Below are 23,756 nucleotides of genomic sequence, written 5' to 3'. Positions count from 1 at the left end.
GAAAAATGTTAATGAATTACTAGCAATCAATTAACTATTTTCATATTGCTTACTTTTTTTCTAATGGTGTCAACAATTTTGTGAGGGAAAGTACTGTCACAAGCACATAATGTCAGACAGAAGACATTTCAAGCCTTTCTGAGTATACCCTCAACAGAAAATTAATCTTACTTGTCTAACAAATGTCAACATTTTTCTTAAAGCACCTAACTCATACAATATTTTAAAGCATAAATATTTCAATGTGGATACTCCATTCTACATGAATTCTATATTAATGTTGCATTCTGAAATTTACTGCTAGAGCAAAATCTCAGGCAACCAGTCAGCTCCACTATTTCTTTTCCATTACAATTAAAAAAAAAATAAAAAAAAAAAAACAATTAGGTAAAATTTAAAAAAAAATAAGTAAATTTACACTTCTTTCAAACTGTAGCAAATCTGATCAGCTCCTGCACCAGTTGAAGAAATGAAACATGACGGCATTTCATCTACTCATTCATTTTTTTTTTAGTGTAATGAAAAAGAACTTAAAGAGCTGACTGGTGGGGGGGGCTAGAAATGGCAGCAGCATTTTACTGGCTCACCTGTTCTGAAAGAAGGGAGGCTCATAAGCACTGATGGCAGCCCTGGTAATGATCTAGGGGTACTACAAAATATTGGGGACATGCATCAATCATAATGGCCTCAAATTATTGCATGTCAGACTCTGGGGTTAAAATGGGTAAGGCATATAAATAAAAATCCTTATGGTCATAGGTTTGGTTGGGATGGTTTTAGATTAGGTCCAAAGGGGGTCAGGAGTGGCTACCAGCATTCAAGCTAGAAGACAGGCAGTTGTGGCAACAAAAAGTCTAATCCATAGAGGCACAAAAAAAGAGAACAAGAGAGAGAAAGAAATGGATACAGCCACAGGAAGCACAATATGATGTATTCATGTTGAATAAATGTAACATAAACTGTCAGGATGTAGATTTTTCAGTCAATGAGCAAAATGTTATGGTATGAATGTGAAAATTGATAAATGTCACATTTGTGTGAATCTGAGAAAAAGTTTCCTAATACAACTAGGTTTTTACAATAAATTGAGAACCTATTTATGACACTGAATGTGTTTTAAACCACTATATGTAAAAACTACCACTTCAAATTAGCAGTTCACCTTATCAGAACACTAGGGCTCCCTACTGAAATGTCGGCACTCCAAATGGTGAGGGTCAAAAAGCTGAAAAAACCCCCAAAAACCTGAGGAAGAGCGAATCTTAAAAATTGCTCTTCTCCTTTAAACCTCTTTTTGTAGAGGATGCAAGCCCCCCCACCCCCACCCCCTGCACCACCACAACTTATGGATTGCCATATCTCTGAGAAATGGGAATATTCTGAGAAATGGCTTCTCGGACCTCATTATATACAAGTCCATTTTTTGGCCATTCAGTCTCTGTGTTTTGGGACTCACTTTAGCGGGTCCCAACATTCCAAATGGTTACTGAATACTAAACTTCCAAACTCATATTTATTCATATCATCTGTGTGAACAATTCTGATGAGGGGAAAGCTAGTTGTCCCTTTGCAAATGTTAATTCACAGACAAACACATAATGTTACTGAATAACACAGATAAAAAGTATATTTAGGGGAAAGATACTTGACCTACTCTAACAACAGCCAAAATTTAACTGCAGTTCTACACAGACACTCTGTCTTCAAGGCTCTAACCAATCTGACAACCACTGCAACAGGTGAAATAATTACTTCACAGCAAAAAAATTATATATATATATATATATATATATATATATATATATATATATATATAAAACCAAATAACTAGTAACACCTGAACAAAGAGTACTTTCAACAAAGTACTTAAGTGGCCAGAGATGAAAACCTAGGAGTGAAACAAGACAAGGAAACAGGACAACGAGAGTGGCAATATAAATGAGACACCACAAAGTTGAGCACTATTATGTACTGGTGATCATTTCCTGGTAAAAAAAAGAAAAGAAAAAATCCATGTAAAATCTAAATCGCTATCTCAAAATTGCATTGTCTGTAAGCAAAGACTGTGAGAATAAAAAACATAAAAATATTTACTTTTTGTTGTACCATGCTTCCCTAACTATAACTATGCACGTGTCAATCTGATAATCAACTCTGCAAACTTATTCCATTTATCAACCAAGAACAACCTCCCTACCAGATTATTACCTACCTTTTATAGTACAAACTAACTTACTAAAATTTACCATTAACTACTTCATCCTATGCTTCCTATGCAACCTCCAAAGCTTATTCTATACTCTGCTCCCTGAAATTCTTATGTAACCTTTTAAGTTTCTGCTACTGTGCATATAAAACCTTATATTTACTCAACTCTCTTTTTAACTAAAACATACAACTTATTATACTTTTTTTAACATTCTCCTTTAGGTTTATAGCACTGTTTTATCTGTCACCAATATATATGTATGTAGTTTACATATTTTAACTACCTAAATACTCTATTGCTATTTTTATTGAAATGTATCTGTATCACTATTTTTATTGCACTGTATATCTTTGGAGCTTTTCTCCCCGGGCCTCAGCTGAAAAAGGCCAATAGCTCAGCTGGACATTCTCGGTCAACAAATGTAAAATAAATAAATAAATAAATAAATAAATAAATAAATAAATTGATTGATTAATTAATTAATTAATTAATTAATTAATTAATTAATTAATTAATGGTTCATTTTCAGTTGTTTCTTCGCTTGTGAGGTAGAGAAAGTGGGTTTCAGTGCCTAGGAAGCAGGTTTATCCACATATTTTGAAAAAAAATGATTGAGGTCATTAAAAACTCACATTTCAGATGCAAACCATGTGGTAATGTCACTTTGCAGGCTTTTATATTCCCCTACCTCAATGAAGTCTGTTCTTACAGAATCAAGGGAAACTGAGCTTTCACTACTGTTTGAGACCATGAAAGAAAGAAAAGTGGCTATAGGCGATTTTGCACCAGACTTCAGAAGCGCAACATATAGAGTTTGAGGAACTGATGTCCTTGCATACACTTCATGCATTACAGCTTCAGAAGCTGCAACATCTGAAACAAGTGACAGACCACATGAAACAGAAATACAAGTTCAGTTTTTTTCTTGTGCACAATACATAACTGATAAGATGAGTTGAGGTTCATGAGAATCATGACGGAAGGAGTAATTAACAAATACACAGTGTTCTTTGAAAAGGGGAAAGGTGAGCATCCCACGGCCCCTACTGAGGTTGGTCCTAACACTCTATACCCATTTCTAACTTCCTCATAGCACTACTTTCTTCCGCTGTTCTTCCCCCATTCTTCCCCCTATTCTCAGTCTCCTTTCCAACCCTCCATCCTAAACCCTTTTCTCCACTAAATCCAGTCTCCTGCTTTCTCACTTCTTTCTACCCTCTTCCTTCCTTCAAAACCTTCACTGAACTCTGTAAATAATGAAAATATCCAATGACTAGCCAATAATGTCAAATATTACTCTACTAAATCTGCAATGTGTTCTCAACATTTGTACACATTCTGTAACAATGTTATCTTGTATTATGTAATCCTGTTTTATAGTTTGAGTTTCTGGTCCAGGCTGAAAATGGTCCATGTGGATCAATGTTATACTCTGGGTAACAAAACAATACATAAAATAAATAAATCTGTTCGTGCTGTAGCTGTTAAAGTAAAATGGAAACTGAACTTTGGAAGTTATGAGACAGAACATGTAGATATGGCATTGCACTTCTGAGAATAAGGGGTTATGCAAAAGTCATACTTCACAATAATTAATATGCTTTTGTTTGCAAATAAAGAAGCGACCGTCATCAAAAGGGTTGTTGGACTATAAAAAGCTGCAGAATTGACAATTATTATTCTACTTTGTATGAGAGAGAGGCTTGTCATGAAAAAATAAAACTGGCAATATGAAAATTACATTAGTATTCCCAGCAGAGCTTAAGATATTGTATGGCGCAACTCATCAGAGAAACAATAGCTTCCCCAGTAATGCATAAAGGCATAAAAAAGGTTAAAAAGAAACTGTGAGGTACTACAAGCACTGGTTTTAATGACCTTGCAGCCCTTGAACATATCATGAGGCTTGTTTCCCTACTTATATGTCACTCCTGGGTTTAAAAAAGGTAAAAAAATAAAATAAAATAAAAAGGTTTAAAAAACCCACAAGATTTGTGGTTATAACTTCTGCACATCTGCACAATTAGTAAATTATTGTTTACTACTGTTTAGCCTCAGTATTATTTTATGCCCAATTTGATTGACAGGGCTCATAGTTCATCCTGCATATATCATAAGTTATTATCCTTCTTTTAAAATGCTAGATGGGTTATTTCTCAATTAACTTCATAATGGGGTATCACTGTCCCAAATATAAAAATAAGTTTTGTTTCACTTATTAAAGCTATTAGCTGGATGAATGGTTACCTCATACAAGGTATGTCAACAGCGATTCGGGTCATTTATTTACAGTGTAATTTATTATACCTGTTATAGATGGATTTGAATTATATCATTCTGGCTGTATGGTGTAGATTGGCAGAGCATCACTGTGTCCAGGAAGACTTGGACTCAATTAGCAAACCTTCCAAGGTACGGAAGTGGATTTCTGGTTTTGGCAAAAAAGATCATGGCCTTGAGACAACCATACATGAAGAGAAGCATAAAAAATCTGAATCTCCTATGGAGAATGGCTTACTTAGGCTAATCTCATCTCCTCAAATGGCAACATGGCTACTTACAAACAGTTGAGAAAAAAATAAACAAGTGAGGAAGGGTCTTCATGCTCAGGGGGAGTAGAGCCAAAAAATGTTTATATCCTGCTGTGAGTAGAAGTGATGGTCCATTGTCCTGTGGTTGTCTCTCCTTTTCCTTTCCTCTCTCTCCCTTTTTTGGGGGGATGGTATTCCAACTGCCGACTGTGCAACTATGAAGATACATAGTTTTATTTTCACAGGTGTTAATGATATCTGAGAATGGTGCTCAGGAAGTCAGTTTAGAAACTAATGGCCTAGGCTGTTGTTTTATTCATATCATGAGCTGAAAGATCTCTAATTGTTGTTCTACTTTTAAACCAAGATTTTAGGTTTAAGAATATGAAGTGCAGTCACATATTACACAAAACATTGGTTATTTTAGTAATGATCATAACTTATTGGGTTGCCAAATAATACTGAACTGTGTTGCGACATTCCCTGCTTGTGGCTATTGAACAATTGGATGGGCTGGGTTTTTTTTTTCATTAAAAATTACAGTTTAAGGAATATGGTTAGGAATATTAAGGATAACTTATCCTAGAATTACAGGATTTTGGTATAATTCAATCTAGCAAAGCACCTTGTTTTTCTACCCACTCTCAAGTAATGGTAAAAGTGTAGCAGCTGCCCTTAGTCAGACAAGCCCTTGAACTTAACTGGATGTATGACACAAGCAATTTGGTAATAATGGCTGTGGGAAAGAGAAGCTGATATAGTGGTTAAGGTGTTCATCTTATAGACACAAGGTGTAAGGTCTGATCCCCACATGGGGTAATTGGCTGGGCTTGAAATAGCCCACAAGGCCAGTTAGCCTTGTACTAGTTTATAGAGCTCCAGTGGTGAAGTTGGTTAGCACATGGCATTTGTATAGCATTACAAAGCATTGTTGAGGTTGTGAGTTCAAGCCTTGCCTGGAGAAAATTATTTAATATCTGTGTGGCCTAGTGGGTTAGTGTGGTAAGCTGTAGTTGACAGGGGCCAGGGTACAAAATGTGGCATGGGTAATTATTTTAAGATCTGTGTGGCCTAGTGGGTTAGTGTAGTAGGCTGTAGTTGACAGGGGCCCAGGTTCGAAACATGTCAGAGGAGATTATTTAACAAAACCTGCTGGAGAGACAGATTTATCTGCCAGAGGCTGCCCTGTCTTTAGAAAAGCTTTCCCATACATGTCAAACAGAGCAGCTCACTGACCCTCTTCAAGCGCAACCTTGATGAATGGATGGGAAAACACAAATTTGTCCCAGAGGTTCCACCTGCATCCCTCATTGAGATTGAGGTGCTGACTGAGGCTTCTTTTTGGGGATAAACTCTTGGCTAGGCTTGTAAGGGCCCTAGGGGCCATTAGCCTAGTAACCTCCTATGATCCTATGTGCTACGCTTACCTGCTTATAATTTTAGTCTCACCAATAGCAAAACATTGCACTAGAGTTGATAATGATGGGTCTACATTATAACATCGAATTTTATAAAGTTCGAATGTTATAATATCAAACCAGTAATGTCAAACACTGAAAACAGTGAAGGTGCAGGACATCGAATTCTTTCCCAGGGAAAGAATTTGGTGGGCCGTTGCTGTGGATTTGCTGTTTTCAGCATTCGATATGTTGGAACGTTACAAGTCGGGTTCAGCTAAGTGTGCGATTGTGTGTAGGTTAGGGCTAGGAGGCGGGTTAGGTGAGTTAGGGTTAGGAAGTGGGTCAGGTAAGTGTGTGGTTGTGTGGACGTTAGGGTTAGGGCGCAGGTCAGGTAAGTGTGCAATTGTGTATAGGTTAGGGTTAGGAGGCGGGTTAGGTGAGTTAGGGTTAGGGCGCGGGTCAGGTAAGTGTGCGGTTGTGTGTAGGTTAGGGTTAGGAGGCGGGTTAGGTGAGTTAGGGTTAGGGTGCGGGTGAGGTGAGTGTGCGATAGTGACGAACTTTAAGGTTAGGGTTGGGTTAAGGTAAGTGGATAGCTAGTAGTGTATGTAAAGTTTAGTTTAGGTGTAGGATTTTAAGTGTATGTGTGTGGATTGCTGTTTTTTGTGTGTGTTTGTGTTGTGTGTATGTTTCTCGGAATAGCAAATTTTTTCCCTTGGAAAAAATTTGCTATTCTAACTGTTCAATGTTTTCGGATTTCGGTGTTTGGGGTTCGATATTATAACATTCAATGTTTACAAACTTTGATGTTATAATATAGACTCGATAATGACTCCCATTCAGTTTGTATCCTATGGACTGCAAAGTAGTAGGACTAGAAAATGCAGCATGTGTTTTTTACAGCTATGGAATTTAAAGCCCACAGCTGCTTACACTGCTTTATCTGTCTAAACAAGCTGGTTAAATGTAGTACGCCTTTTTCAACACCTTTCTTTTTGTCAAATATTTGTATTGCTTTTACAAGAGGAACACTTGGACAAGACAAAGCAAGAGTTCTTCAAACATATGACAACTATTTAAACAGAAACAGAAACTGGATATAAAAGAAGTGTTGCAACAAAAGCTGAACTTCAAAACAGTGTAGCATTTTAATGCATACAAACAAATAAGGTGAGTAAAATATGTAATGAGACAAATGCCATAATTATTTCTAATGAATTATACTGCTTAAAATAAACAGTACTGTTTAGTCTTTTTCCACAGTATTTTTAAAAGTTAGAAATATTATGCCAAATAAAAAAGATTGTATATCTAAAAGCCTTGTTGGTGTAAGCTTCTGCTAGAAAATTAGAAAGTAAACAAAAAAGGCATATCTATGATGATATTTTTGTAATACTGGATATAGGCCATTCAATACATTTTAACACTCCAATGCAAGTTTAAATTAAAATCAAACTTTAGCAAAAGGCTACTGAACAAATCAGATTAATTTGTTTGCCAACCAAGTAAAAGGATTGACCAAAGGACCCCTTTCAGACAAAACAATATTTATTTATATGTCCATGTAAGTATGCACTTACATATTTATCTATTTGTTTTCCATTACTGGAAAGTCCAACTAGGCAAAGCCCCTTTTCAACAGAGGCCCATGGAGAAAATTTTCACATTACATTTATTTGCATAAGTTAACAGTAAAAGTTTACTACATAAACAATCAGGAATGTATAATTCAACCAGTATTCATCATGTTATAGCACCACATAGTATCTGCAGCGTGTTAAGCTCAAGTATATTTGTAGAACATAGTATAATCATCATGCTAAGCTCACACACATATCAATAGAACATACAGTATTGTTGTATAGTTGATATATATGATGACCTGATTTTACGGGAAAATTAAAATCTGATTCTAAGGTTGTATGATGAATAAGATATTAGCATTCATAAGGCACAGAAGACAATAGTAGAAGTTCACTGACTTGAATGTACAAGACAGCACAGGGGTCAGTAGTGGGGTTCATTTTTTCAGGAGAAGAAGCTGTAAAAGATATGGAGGTAAACTCATGCTTTTTACAAACTATATAAAGGGAAAGACAGATGACATAAACAAGAAAATATAGCATGAAAGACTGAAAGAATAAAACAGTGGTCTAAAACATAGCAACTTAAATTTAATGCAAAAAAAGCAAAATGATGTAACTAGCAAGCAAAATTCCTGGAAAGGAGTATATTGTTAGAAAGGGGCACATTGACAACAACACACATATAAAGGGGTCTTGCGGTAGTTAAGTCTGGTGACCTAAAGATAAATAAATAATGCAAGAGAGCAGAAATGGAGTGTGTCAGACTATCTAAATAAGTACAAGCTACAATGAATCTACACAGATGGCTGTCTGCAAAATTCCTGGAAAAGAGTATATTCTTAGAAAGGAAGCACTGCCAGTAAGACATGGGGATTGTTAAGTCTGATGACCCAAAGATAAATAAACAGTACAAGAGAGCAGCAATGAAGGCTGTCAGAATACCTGGATATAGAACCAGTCACTATAACTATACAGATGGCTGGCAAGAATCTTCTGGATCCATGCAGACAATTCTGGAAATTTCATCTTTGCAGACATAAACAAGACAGTAGTAGTCCACATGGAAAAAATTATGAACGACCTCTACTGGAGGCCAAATAAAGGCAGACTTCAAGAGTTTAAAAAGTTTAGTGTCGAAGAAAGAAGTCAGATGAATAAAACAAAATATGCATATTTTAAGTTCCTCAGTGGAATCCAAAAACTCAAGTGGGCATCATCTTTCAAAAATGGAAAAGAGACAGGAAAACAAAATTTTAAAATGCAAATAGGCAACTGTGAGAAACATTATTGTACAGGTAAGGTGGTAGATGATTTGAATGTCCTTCGGTAATCAAAATTGTGATGGACTTAAAGAATATGTTACCCAGTTCTTGTGAACCTGGAGAAAACATGTGCTAATCATAATCAGTGTAATACTGGAAATCGTTCATGTAAGTGTGTGTTCACAGAGCATTCCTAAGAAGTAAGGTTGCCAATTTAGTCTCTATTATTTGGAGAGGCTCTGGAAGAATGCAGATTTTTCAGACCCCTCCTGGGTTAACTAGTTCAGCAACAATGCTTCATTCCCAGGCAGCATCTAGCCAACTGACGGCTAAGGCCCTGTGCCTCAGCTGTCCCACAAAAATATTATGATGAAGTCTCACATGACTTCTTACCAGGCATGGGAAATTAATATGTATTATTCATACCCTTAATTCATATTTTAATCTTATTGGTTGAATTTATAAACAGCTCAAAACAAGAATGTGTTTTTTGCCTATATGCAGTGTGTGTGTGTGTGTGTGTGTGTGTGTGTGTGTGTGTGTGTGTGTGTGTGTGTGTGTGTGTGTGTGTGTGTGTGTGTGTGTGTTAGACTTAAAGGAAAATTAGGATGCATACTAAAGGGATTACATGTACTAGTTTATACATTAAAATGTAATCTTACACACTTTACATGCTGACTTTCAGTTTATTATGTTTCAGAAGTACTGTGTTTGTGAAGTGGTTGCCATCATTACATTTCTGAAGCATCTATTCATAGGTTCATAGATATGTACTAGGAAGTTGGTCTGCAGGCCATTTCAAGCCTAGCCAAGAAACCCATTCAAAAGTTCCCTGTTGCATCAAGGAAGCAAGACAAGACAGATCAGAAGAAGGTGCCTATCCAGTTGTTGAAGTTTACCTTAAAGGATGCAACAGTGCACCTCTGCTTGACATGTAGTAGAGGTTTGTTCCAAAGGTGAGAAACACAGTGGGATATTAATCTGTCGCACCAACATATCTTACTTATCTGCTGATGAAGGTTTGGTTAGTTTAACCGAGTATTTGATGTACCATTATTTATGTGAAGGAACATGATATCAAATAGTGTTGGAACTTTCATAGAATGAAAGGCTAGCTATAGATCTCCACGGAGAAGTCTATAAAAGACTGAGTATAGGAAAATGGCTGCCAACCTCTCCTGATAACCAAGACTTTTCAGGTCAGTGATCTTTTTAGTTATGAATCTCCGAGGTCTCTCAAGTTGCATGATATGTTTAGATAAATACATGCCAAAAGGTGCATTATATTTAATGAAGGGTCTGATAAGATATGGTTAAAGGGAAATTAAGACTTTTTTGGGTCTAGTGGAGATGCCTTTGGAAATTAGATGGGCCAGATAAAAGGCTTTCCAAACTACTGCAGGGACACGATGGTCAAAAGATAAGAATTATCAACATCTTATAAACAAGACTACCCAGAGCCCTACAAATAGTGTCTGATTGGAGGGGTGCATCTCTTATATGGTAAGTGAAACTGTTTTGTTAACCAAAATGAACTACGCTACCTTATTTTTACATTTAATTTAAGACCATTGTCCCTGCACCATTTGTTAACATTGTGTATGCCATGATGGAGCAGATCAGTTAAAGACTGAATAACAACACCCAATTTATAGGCATACGCAAACTTATTTAACCATAGGCCAGAAGTGCTGCCCTGAAGGTCTGAGATATATATGCCAAATAAGAGAGGACTCAAAACTGAGCCCTGTGATACACTATGGGTAACTGTTTTGCATTCAGAAGTGGTACCTGCTAATCTAACCACATGAGTTCTGTCAGACAACCAGTTAGCACTATCCTTTACACAATATAAGGATTTATATGCAGATTTCCAGATCCATCAATAATGCTTGCATGGGGAATAGTATCAAAGTCTTGGCCAGATCTAGACATGCCAGTTGCACTGCACAGCCACTATTTACTGCTTCAGTTACTTTTTCAAAGAAATTAATGAGGTTGAAGATGCAGGGCCTTCCTTTGGTAAAGCCAAATTGATGAGGGTCTACAGTTAAGAGATTATCAGTATCCAGATTTATGAAGAGTGTGTTAATACACCCCAGAGCGTTACATATGAGGCTAGTGAAACTACTAGGACTATAGTTACCAAGGTCTATCCATGGTTTCACATTCAATGTCGAGTCAGTGGCTGAGTACCCTGGCTACAAAAGCAAATTAAGGACTCATACAAGACAATCTGCAACACTTTCAGTGGGAAACAACATGGGTACAAGCAGTGGTATAAGCAGTCTTTATCATAGAAACACTTTTATTTGTGGATGAGAATCATTTGGTCTATCCACTTTGTCCATTTCTTACTTAATGGATAAGGTTAGCACCTACTTAGCCAACATAGCCAACAGGGTACTTATTTTCACACTTAGCAAGAAACCACTGAATGTACATCTCTTAGTTTCCTAAATTATGTTGCAACTTTTACCGTGCATCACGTTTAGGAAGGCTGTTCCAGTCATCTGGCACCTACTCTGCAATAAAAAGACTTCACTGTCTACTAACTGCTAGAAGAGGTTACTATTATTTGTGATCTTGTTGTTTTAATAGAACTGGTGGTTTGGAATTCTTAGTTTTGCTGTAATATTTCCTTGAACTCCTGAGCTTTCACTCCAGTCAACTTGTAGATCATTAATCTTGGCGATCCTAAAGCTTTCTCTGACCACTGAATACAAGTGAGTGTGGCTACCAGTAGCTTATGCAGGGATTTGACTGCTTCCCTGGGGATGACTTTACAATCCTTGATATGATCCCAATGCCCCTTCCTTACTAAGAGGAAGATAACCTCCTCTGCATGCTGACCACTCTTGTAGGTGATTTTGTGGCTCTCCGTTGGAGAACCATGTGTTGGCCACTCCTAAGCCATTTGTCAAACAGAAGTCTAGAATGTCCCCTCCTACCCTATTTCAGCTGTACTAACCATGTAGACCCTGGCAATCCTCATATCCTTTTCTGTCTGTCCCAATATAAGCATTTAGGTCTCCCATTATCAAGATCAACTCACTTTGTCACACTTTATCAAGGGGATCTTGCAAATGCTGCCTTAATACCCTATCTTCCTCACCATCTCAGCCCTGCTATGGAGCATAGGCTGATATCATGATGACTGCCCTATCTTTGCACAGGAGTCTGTCACTTATTTTGATGACATCCCTAAATGTCTTCAGAAGACTAGCTCTCCTGCACACACACACCACAATTTTCACACCATGTTTCATCTGTCCTCTCCCCAAGTAGTAGACTCTGGATCCCAGGTCAACAGATTTTGATGCACTGCCCTTACGCCTTGTTTCCTGAACACACAGAATATCTAGTATCCTCTTTCCCGTCGTGTCATCTATGTTCACACTATGTCCTGTCAATGAAGCTACATTGCGTATAGGATCCTTAGTTCATTTTTGTCAGGTTGATATGTTTTATTTACAGCTTTTGCTCAACACTGCTATCTCAGGTAGTCCCAGCACCATGGTGTAGACGGATAAAGCCCTAACTACAGACCAAGCAATATGGGTTTGAATAACAGCTCTGGTATTTGAGGCAATGGCAGGGATGGGTGGGCATGTCCATCCCAGAGGGAAATGATAAGCTCAGCACACAGTGAAGGGAGGTGTATTGCACAAAGAAGGGAGTAGCCCTTGGATCATTCTGGGATAAGCACAGGAGGTGTCTCCCCCATGGACACCCTTAGGTTCCACTCTGGCATTGACCTGAAATTTGGTGTTAGTTTGGGGGAACAAAGAAGGGCTTGGTAGCCCTAGCAATGGATGGGGGCACTGGGGTAAAAGACTGGAAACTGTAAGTGGAGGGGCACTGCTATCCCAGGTGAACCAATCTGGACAAATGACATCAGCTGACCAGTAGCTTACTGACTCACGACTGCTGAGCCTTTTCATGGGTACATACTGGCCAATAGGTGCATGTAGGCCCCCTTCTACCATTAGCATGGTTCCCTCGTATAGTATGGAGAATGAAATAAACACACTAGGGAACAGCTCAGAACTAAAGTTTAGAGAATGTCGGGTCCTCATTCCACTTACCACCAGCAATAACCCATGTCCTTTTTTGGTGACATTAGTTGATGCTAACAAATTACATAATTTTTATGCCTCTGAGTGGTTAGCCCTGGCACAGCATACAGTTTGTGGTCCATGTTCTCCAACAGACCTGCACAGATGCAGCCTTAGTAACCTAATAACTAGCAATTCACCAGCATCTACAATGAATATTAAATTTCTGCTTCTGTGTATGATCTTTCAACTAAATTTGCATTTCTAGATGTTCAGAACACAAATAATACAGTGTACTGTGCAATGCTGTGTGATATGAGGAAATAAAGCCCTGAATACAACCCAGATTATTCAAAACTGAGCAGTGGCTCAGGTGCTGAAACAGCTAGAAAATGGAGGATGGGAAGGAGTAGCAATATTGTCATGCCCATTTCGAGGGTGGGTACAGTATTTCTTGGTGTTCCAATGCTCCACTACAAGCAGTGGCTTGCATAAAGGCCACTGACAAGGGAAGCACAGGTTTGACTTCCCAAGACAATGCTGGTAGGTCTTAGGGGCATGTGAAACAAAAACACATCACTGGAGCAGCAGTGGAGGCTCCATACTGATGTAGTGCCTATGTGAGCCAACAGGAGCTGGGTTAAATGCCTCCAAAGTTCACACACAAGGATGATGTGGGGCACGGACTGGAGACAGTTGAAGGGCTTATAAGAATATGTCCCCTTTGGGTCCTAGTCTGGAGAATAAGCTAGACTCACCTAGATGATGGGGCAGGACCCACTATCCACAGTCAGGGCTAGAAAGATATGATACCCACGGATCATGATCTTAGAGAGAATCCAGATTCACCGAGCTGAGGTGAAGAACACCTATCTCCATGATTGAGCAGTTTGTTAGGGTGCAGAACGAGGCACAAAGCACGCTCTAGGGTGCCTGAATGATAGTCATTTTGGAGGGCTCTCACCTTCATAGTGGGAATACATGGTATGGACGAAGAATTGACTCACATCTAATAGGGTGAGGCCTAATGATCAGCAAGCATGGAGGCAAAAGACACTCACAAACAAAAGAGCACAGTATAATGCTCTGAAAGCTGTACTGCTTTCAATTTCAGTGGCCTTTATGGGGGCGTATTAAGGTGGCACAGATCTTAGCTACAAAGAAGAATAAACAGCATCTTATGACTGCTCTCAAATTAGAAGAGTATTAACATTTTTTTTATATAGTTGCCTGTTTGCACAAAGGAAAGTAAATTGGTCTGTCTTGGATGTTTTTCAGCAATGACCAACAGCACATGGTGAAATCATGCAGAATGATAACATTTAAACTATAGCTAGTCAACCAGCTTGATTTTTGGAAAGTGATGGTTGCAGGACTATTCACAGACAGCTCATGCATACTTAAGAGAAACATATAAACACCACACTTACCCCAGACCCTGGAAGAGACAGTCATCAGTCATTGAGGCTTCTAGCCAAGAAATGATGCCATATTTCTGCACAGGATACCTCATGCAGGCACAAAGTAGATGTTTCCTTACCAGAAAATGCATGGCAGAATGCCTGGTTGCTAACAGAAGAAACCAAAGGTAGAAACAAATTCAGTAATGAAACTGCACAGTACTCTGTCTACTATGCTTTTGTCCAAGCATGTTTTTTCCCTCCTGGCTGTCTGTGCATGTCCATGTGCTAATAAGTTTTCAAAAGACAGCAAAATAAGAAAAATGCTGAGGTTAATCTCATTGAGATTCAGCCCCTTTGTGGGTGGAGAAGTGGGATGGGTGAGGATGCAGATCATGTGTAGGTAAGACCACACATTTCCAGGAATGAGCATGGAGCAGAAGTGAAGCCTGAAAAAGCAGAAAGGTTGAAAAGCCCATTCTCAGAAAGCAGACAAAAACACTTTTGCTGTCATACAGTACTTTAGCTCTTCCCAAAGACATTCGTTCACTGCTTAAACTGTATGTAGAGAACAAAGTTGACCTAAAAAAGGTATAAAAACAGCTTTAAAACTTGCAAAAAGCAATGTGAGCACTAAAACTTTAAAATACCCAAAAGCAAGTTGTAGCATTCAACCAATTTCAGGTTTTGCCAGTTTGGCCAGTAAGGATCTAGTTAGCATTGGAGAAATTTAGTTTATTCTTAACTTGTTCATATAGTTGAAGGATTTGTAGATATATTTGGTTTCAGTGGCTATATTAAGTTCATTTTCAGCCTTCAACTTCCTAATGGCTCCCTTATTTCTCTTTACTGGGTTGTCTAAAAGGGAAAAAATACTTGTGACCACCGATTGTGAGGAAAGAAAAAAAGTTAAATAGTACAGCTCCTTCATTCACCAGTAAGTGGTAATAGACGCTAATGTGATGTGTTTATTACACGCTCGCAGCAAAAATAAATTTTCCACTTAAACAATAATAGAGGAATTCAGCTCCACCTGCTTAAAGCTGGAAAATTAGAAGCAATGAATAATAGCTCACAGATGAAGGGTACCATTCAAGAGACGAGAGAGAAGAAAAATTTACAAGATGCTCATACAGCCAAGTTACAAAATATACCCGATTCAGCAGTTCATGAAACTGATTTATTAAAAAATAAAATGGGAAAATATGAAAAGGGCTGTAGTCCTTTGCAAAACAAGATGACTGATTTCTGAGGTAAGGATGAGAAAGAAAAATGTAGAAATTGTTAAAGGACTGGAGGGTGTTTTTCAGGCTATTTGTGGTTCAGTATTACATGAAGAAGGCATAAAGCCATTTGAAATTGACTGTTTTTAAAGAGTTGCTATAAGAATGGATACTACAAAAAACAGCCTTCGTCCCATCATAGTAAAGTTTGTTTGAAACGTAGATAAACTGAGGATACATTCAACAGCTAAAAGAAAGAAGACGATAAAAACAAGTGGTGCTTCAATATTGATTTTCTTCTGATCTATTTTCCAGGATATCTAAGCAGAGACATGCCTTTTCAGATATTCAATATAAACTATGGCAAAACCAAATGAAATCAACTTTTGTATATCCAGCAAAACTGAGAGTATTGTGGAAATCTGTTTTCTCTTGTTCTCCTTCAAAACTGAAGCCAGTCATGAAGTCTCTATTCTTGACATAATTTAATCTGTTTATTCATGGATATTTCCATATTACTTACCCAGTGTATAACCTTTTCCAATGATGAGCTTAACTGGTTATGGATATTTTTTGTTTCATAATCATTCATTTCTTCTCTAGGCTTGCTCTGATTTCCTATACTTCACCACAAAAGTGGTACATGGGGTCTGTTTAGTTTTGGGATCTCAGCAAACAACATGTCAATAAGGGTACCAACATAGAATGTTTATGTATAGCATAATAGCGAATGTACTGGACCTCAAAGTGCTTTTTCTGAAATCGCGGTACAGTGAAGAATGGGATATTTGCCCTCTCCTCACTGTAGTGCAATCTCAGAGTTGGAATATATATTTTGCGGGGGGTGTGGGGGGCACAGCCCCCCACAATAAGAAGTTTGCAGTCCGGTGCTTTCGATATTATGAGTGTTTGCAATTTGTGCGATTCACTCATATGATATAGACCCATGTATAACAATACTGTAAGATGTTTTATATTTAAATATTAATGGTGCACATACTTTTTCAAAGTTAAAATGTGTACTGCAATTTATAAAGACCTTTTCTGATGAAATGTTTTTGTTACAAGAAACATTTCAGTAATGAACAATGCATATGCATATTAAGTACATACAAGTGGGTTCAAATTGTTATTAACACTTTTGGCACAACCAAAACAGCAGGTGTAATGATCATGTACTGGTATTATCCAGAATATATAGTATGTGCTCAGGATACATGTTATCACGACTATCATGGCCTACAAATACCTGCAAAGGTACTACTGTGTCAGTATATGTATCTTTTTCTGAATACCATCACTTTTTGGATATCATACGGGAAATTTTGCAGAATCTAGGAAATATCTCTATTTGCTGTATTATATTCAAAGTTAGACAGATCCTTTCTTCCTAGGATAACTGCATTTCAAGTTAAACATGGAAGGTTGTTGCAACTGTGTATAACTCGAGAAAATCGATATGATGAGTTATGTATTTATAATCTAAAAGCCAGCAAATATATGAAGAACAAGTAACATGGATGGACTGGGTTGCATTTCAAACAGTTTAATAAATCCAAGGCAAATAACACAAAGCGCTTTTCATCTCATATAATACACAGATCAGAGACTTCTTCAGGTAAAATTACACACAGTAACCAACTCTTTATATTTATATATAGCAGAGTAATATAAAGAGTTGGTTACTGTGTGTAATTTTACCTGAAGAAGTCTGTTTATTAGATGAGATGAAAAGCGCTTTGTGTTATTTGTCTTGGATTTATTAAACTGTTTGAAGTGCAACCCAGTCCATCCGTGTTACTTGTTCTTCAGTTGTTTGGATTTTCTTTGATTTAAGCCAGCAAATATACACATATCTCACACATGGCTAAACTGGGTTTGAGAATTATTTTTTTATTATTATTATGTCCTATAAGTTTATGGGTTCATAGGTTTTTACTAGGCTATTAACCCCTGAGCACCTTTACAGACTAACCATGTATTCCTATGAACTTTTTAGCCCTTGTAATTTAAATACTAATGACCCAGAACAGGTGGAACATTTACATGTAGCCCTTTCCATAAGGGACAACTGTGCTACTCCAGGGATGTATTTGTGGTTTCCCATCCATCTGTCCAGATTACATTTAGATAGAGTAAGACAAGTACCTTTTTTGTATGGACAGGAAGATGATTCCAAAGAAGTAGAATTCTTTGTGATTTATCTCTATCCCTCTAACATGTTCTATTTATGTTGCAGAAAAAATTAGGATCTCTTAAGTGGGTGTTTATGCCACTATTGAACTGAGGGATAGATCCTATGTGTTTTTTTTTTCTGACATCCACTGATTAACAGAGAGACTTGAGTACAGAGCAAACTGACCTATGTGCAATCATGAATATGCCTACTTTCGTCAGCTATGCACTAAAAATTAGTATGTCTCTCTCCCTGTCTCTCTCTGTCACTTCACTGACTAAATCAGAGAAGTGAAGTGAAGGGCCGACCTCTCTAAAAATAAAAGAAAAAGAAGCGCAATACTCTACTTAGCATTAATGAAAGCAATAAAGAAGACTCACAAACACAGGAATGAAGGGGGTCTATATTTTAGAGGCTGGCATACAATTCCAAACTTCCTGGCTGCACCACTGTATATGAATTGAGCACTCCAATCTTGCTGGTGCTGTCATGAAAACTGACTGCAGAAGCTTTTCATCTTACTTGTTCCACATACAGTATGTTGAGACTCCTACCCAAAATAAGTATAAGAGTACAACTACTCAACAGATTCAGACATAAGGCCAGATTCCAAAAGAGCTGCTTTTAGTGTAAGTCTACCTTCATTCCAAAAGAATTGCTCTCAGAGTTAAGTGACCTACTTCGGTGTAAGGCCTATCTGTAAACAGGCTTACACTGGGGCCAGATTCCAAAAGATCTGCTTTCAATCTGCTCTCAGGGTAAGTGGTCACTTACACTGACATCAAGTCTTTTGGAATCAGGCCCATAATCTCAGGTGGACTATTATTCCATGGTAAGACTAGTTTTCATTCTCTTCTAAAATGCAATGTATGTTAAGATTTTACTCAATGATATAGGCATTTCAATGCGCAGTGAATGTGACTGATCACAGGCTGTACCTATTTTAGTAGGCAGTATATGCATAATCAGCACTCATTCATACTTTAATAAGATCACATATGTACTACAGTTCATGAAGACAACTAAGGCATAATTAAAAAAACAATAGGAGAACCATTATATACTACAAAAAGCTGCACATTATCATACATTCACAACAGACCTAAACTATCAGTAGAAACACTAAATGGTAACAAACTTAATTATTACAGAATTAACTATAATACGATATGATGAAAAGGCTACAGTACAGACTGAGTTAATGACACTAAAAGGAACAGTGTATGCAACAATGTAACACTGCAACAATTAGGGTGACATAGGAAAGGTAAAAGGGTTAAGATATAAAACCAGCAAGGCCATGATAAAATATGGCACAGCATAGAGCAAAGAATGTGTGAAATGGAAAGACAGGCATAATTCATGTCAGGAGAAATTAGTACCAAGAAAAAAGAGAAATAGGAGAGTTCCAAGATGGCTGCACACTGAATAACAGCTTGTTTCTAGCTCTCCCAGTGTGAAAACAGAAACTCAGCAGAGAAGGCCAGTAAAGTTGTGTTTTATGGGTGAATTTCAGTTACTGGCTAGTAAGTACACTGCCTGTATGCCAGGAATAAAGAAATACAGAAGACCTTGAAAAAATCAGCTACAAAAAGTGAGGAAGAAACACTGACTAGGGAGAGTTGTGCACTGTTCAGCAAAAAGTAATGCAACCTTAGGTTCATAGGTTCATAGAGTAGTACTAGGCTAACTGCCCTTGCAAGCCACTTTAAGCCTAGCCAATTATCCCCTGTGAGATTCAAACCATGTACCTTGTGTTTGTAAGGCAAACACCTCAACCATTAGGCCACCCTCCCAACTTCCAATAACCTACAAGATGATATAAAACAACTGCATACAGACCTGGTTAAAATAAACACAACACTGATAGAGTATATTAACACAAACAACAACAGGCTGAAACAAATGGAAGAAGCTTTAAACAGATATTCAGATGAGATGATGAAGCTGCAAAATCAGAGGTCGAAATGAAGAAAAGCCTGGCTGAATATGAGACTGCTCATGAAGAGATGTTTCAAAAAATAATAGAATTAGAGGGCAGAGTACATAGGGAAAACATGAGATTTTCAGCTATATCAGAGAAGCTGGAAGGAACCGACTGCATTAAATTTATGAAAGTACAAATAAGCAACTAGATTGGTATTTCACAGTAGGACTTATTAGATAAATGGTCACATTGTTCCAAATCTAGCTATAAGAAAAAGGAGAAATATTGGGCTGGCAGCAGAGAGGCAAAATCTATGGGTCCAATGCAGAACCATGTAATAAACCTGGGCTATCATTGGACAGATATCTCTAAAATGCTGAGTCATGGTAGAATCATCCTTGCCCTAACAGAGTGGCTACAAGTAGTCAGATACTGTGGTTAAGGCACACAACAACATACTGCAAAGCTAGTTTTGAATCTTCTTCCTCCATCTGCATAATACAAGGACCAAATCAAACAGCTTTAATTTTATGCGCTCCCATGTCAAACAAGAAAAGTGTCTTTATAAGTTAAAAAAAATAATCTGCATACTGAATCTGCATAGTAAAGGCATGCTTTTTTAACAGGGATCTTAGATTGCTTGGGATGAAAGACTGTGCTAGGTAAATGGGAAAATGATATTTTGTCTGAATACTTGTTCAAAGGTCAAAGCGTGACAATACCGAGGTCTTCTTGAATATGATTAATCTCAGAAATATACCCCATAACAATTTACTAGGCTCACCTGCTCGGAGATTTCCATCTAGACAAACCAGAGCAACCTTGCCTATCAGTTCCAGTTTGTTGGTGCCTAATGGTAAAAACACCAGAGCAATCAAAGACCAACTACTCAAAAAACATTCATTTCAGAAGTCCAACTCTGATTAAATGGGCAGATGTCTTCATCCATTGAAAGAAGGAGTGATAGTGAGGATGCAAACAGAAAAAGGTTTTGATCGAATTGGTCAAGCGAGAGGTGTATGTGTCGAGGTGAGATCTTACTTAGTAGAATCTGAGAGAATAGAATGTAGAAGAAATCGCAGTCATCTTCTTCCGATGTCTGAATCGATATCGCAGCATTGTACCTGTGATACTCTAGATCTCAGAGAACACAGATGACGTTCCTGTTGAAGGACATGTCTCAGTACCTTTTCCCATTCCTGATGATGTCCCAGATCTCCATGAAGTCGAACATTCATTAAAGACAGTCCCTGTTGCTAAACCCAGTCCTAATTTTTATGTCACACAATCAGGTTGTATTTCTAGACTTAGCCCGGGATTCAGAAAGCTCTGCATGGCGTGCAGGAATAGTGCAAGAGCTGCTGGAGGCAATATGGCCACTGAAAGATCCAGGAACAAGCTCCCGGGACATGCACGAGCGCTCCTGCACTATTCCTGCACAGACACATCTCCTGTATGCTAATTACCCTATTTGCAGGTGAAAACCATGCAAATGAGGTGAATTAGCAATCCAGAAAGCTGTCAGCCATCCGTGCAGGAGTAGTGTAACCTGCAGAAATGTATTCAGCTGGTGACTGAGTACATTTCTGCAAACTACAAAATGGAGCCATGAAAACTCCAAATAAAGGCTGTATATAATGTGGAAGGTGTTCCAATGGCCAAATATATGGCCAATGGCATGGAAAATAGTTTCAAAATAACAAAAAATAACTTTTTTTTTTTGGACAGTTTTGGCCATTTAAGTGCGGCATTCAAACGGGATCGGCCCGAAAATAAAACTAAAACCTTGAAAAAAAGCTTTTTAGGCAAAATCACAATTTTGCCACTATAGTGAATGGCAGGCAGAAGGCAACAAGGCCACTGAATATTGGTTGCTAAGGGGGAAGGCTCAGTGTCAGACTTGTAACATGGCATTAGCAGTCAATTCTATGCAAATGAGAATGATACTGAATCACAGATTTCCCCTCATTGCTAGCCAGCACACAACCATGTAGGTGCAGGAAAACCATGGTGCAAGCCTAAGAGTTAGCTGACATCATAGAGGGGTGTGTCAGGCATACTGTAAGCTTATTGGAGCTCTGTGGCTCGGGTTTGCCCTTAGCTTAGCAGAGCTAAGGAAGGGTGTGTGTCTGAAGTTGCCTAGTAGTCTTTACATTGCCTAAATGGGTGGGTGCACACTAATATAAACTAATCAAACAACTTTCCCTCTGCTTTTTCACCAAAACTCTACACCACTGGTGTACACAAATGGAAAAATTTTATCTAACAAGCTCTCATAAATCAACATGTGGAAGAGGCTGAGGGTGGTGAGGATGACAATGCTGACAGCCAACCCATAGTGAGGAGAAGGGGAAGAGTGTACAGACCCAGGGTAACCTACCAGGGTTTAAATGAGCTGGAGATAGTGGAGCACTACAGGGTGGACAGGGACCTCCTACAGCAAATTCTTGAGCTGTGCCGACCACGCCTCTCACCCAGAACCAACAGAGGGGAACCCATCTCAGTGGATACCAAGGTATGGGTAGGCTTAAGAATACTAGCCACAGGTACCTTCCAAAGGGCAACTGGGGATATCATGGGGATCTCACAGGCATCAGCATCCAGGGTACTCCACCAGTTCCTGGATGCCATGTCAGTACATGCCGGTGAGCACATATATTTCCTCAACACCCGTGAGGTGTTGACCAGAAATTGACCAGCAATATGCGCTGACCAGCAATATACATCTCTTCCACCAAACAGCAGAATACCCTGAGGTTATGGGTGCTATAGACTGCACGCACATGCACATCAAAGCACCACCCAGTGAGCGGGGTAGAGTCTACATAAACTGCAAGGGCTTCTTCTCCATCAACTGCCAGGTTGTGTGCGATGCCCAGGGCATTATAATGAATGTGTGTGCTGGCAGCACTGGAAACTATCACGACTCCCACATCTGGCATATGACACAGCTGTACCAGAGATTTGCCAGTGGGGACATTCCATATAGCCACATAGTGGGGGATGCTGGTTACGCACTGGAGCTGTGGCTGATCACACCCATCAGAAATGCACACACACACACCCAAACAAGAACTCCATAATGAGGCACACGCACAGACCAGAATCATAACAGAACATGTGTTTGGGATGCTCAAGTCACGGTTCCAGTGCCTGGAAATATCCGGTGGAGACTTGCAGTACTCACCAGCTACATGTACCCAAATTGTCATTCTATGTGCCATGCTACACAATTTGATCCTGCGGAAACAGCTGCAGCAGGAACAGCATGGGGCAGGGCCACACAGCCCTCCACCATTGCCAAGGCCAGCACCGGCACAGAGTGACTCAGAGGAGGAACAACTTTAGGCTGCCCCAGTAGGCAGAAGGAGGCATGCCCAGTATGCCCAGGCCTTGGCAAAGAGGCAATGCATAGCACATACACTGACATGGTAGGAACCCAGGGAATGACACCTCACTCCGACTCGCACATACAGTAAAAGGGATGCCAAACATGACACTACCTGTGCTTAACCATGTATAGGGAATGTACTATGTGCATCCAACATAGTCAGCCCTCCAGCACCATCCTCAATACTGGCACAGCCACAAGGTAAGTCACTCTCACTATCAATTGCTGAATGCAGTAGTATGTTGTGCTACCTGTATCTATGGTATGGATGTGAGCATGTTAGGGAATCGGGTGGCTGAATGGGATGGCAGCAGATAGTAGACACCTATAATGGCAGCATGAAATCCTTAACAAATACCGGTGTCAACATAGTCAGCAGTACTAGACAAGGTGACAAAACCCACTGCAGGACATGTGGTGGGCCAAATGTGTGTCCATAGGACAAACACATGCATGTCAGTGAGGCTCACATACCCAACAACAGTCTCACCCAGCAGGACAGGTGCAGACAAACACAAAGAAAGGCTGTGACAAGGTGTAGACAAACACAAAGAAAGGCTGTGACAAGGCCTCTGATTGATGGCTATGGAGAACAA

The 23,756-nt window shown here is 38.8% G+C and overlaps 1 protein-coding gene across 1 annotated transcript in view; it reads right to left on the bottom strand.

The window, feature by feature from the left end:
* Positions 1 to 23,756, bottom strand: part of SLC45A2 (solute carrier family 45 member 2) — a 1,296,083-nt gene that overhangs the window by 1,199,330 nt on the left and 72,997 nt on the right. The window lies entirely within an intron of this gene.

This window comes from Protopterus annectens, chromosome 1.part0, assembly GCF_019279795.1.
Source record: "Protopterus annectens isolate FY-2018-M chromosome 1.part0, PAN1.0, whole genome shotgun sequence".
Taxonomy (NCBI): Eukaryota; Metazoa; Chordata; order Ceratodontiformes; family Protopteridae; genus Protopterus; species Protopterus annectens.
This window is presented reverse-complemented; position numbering and strand designations above follow the sequence as displayed.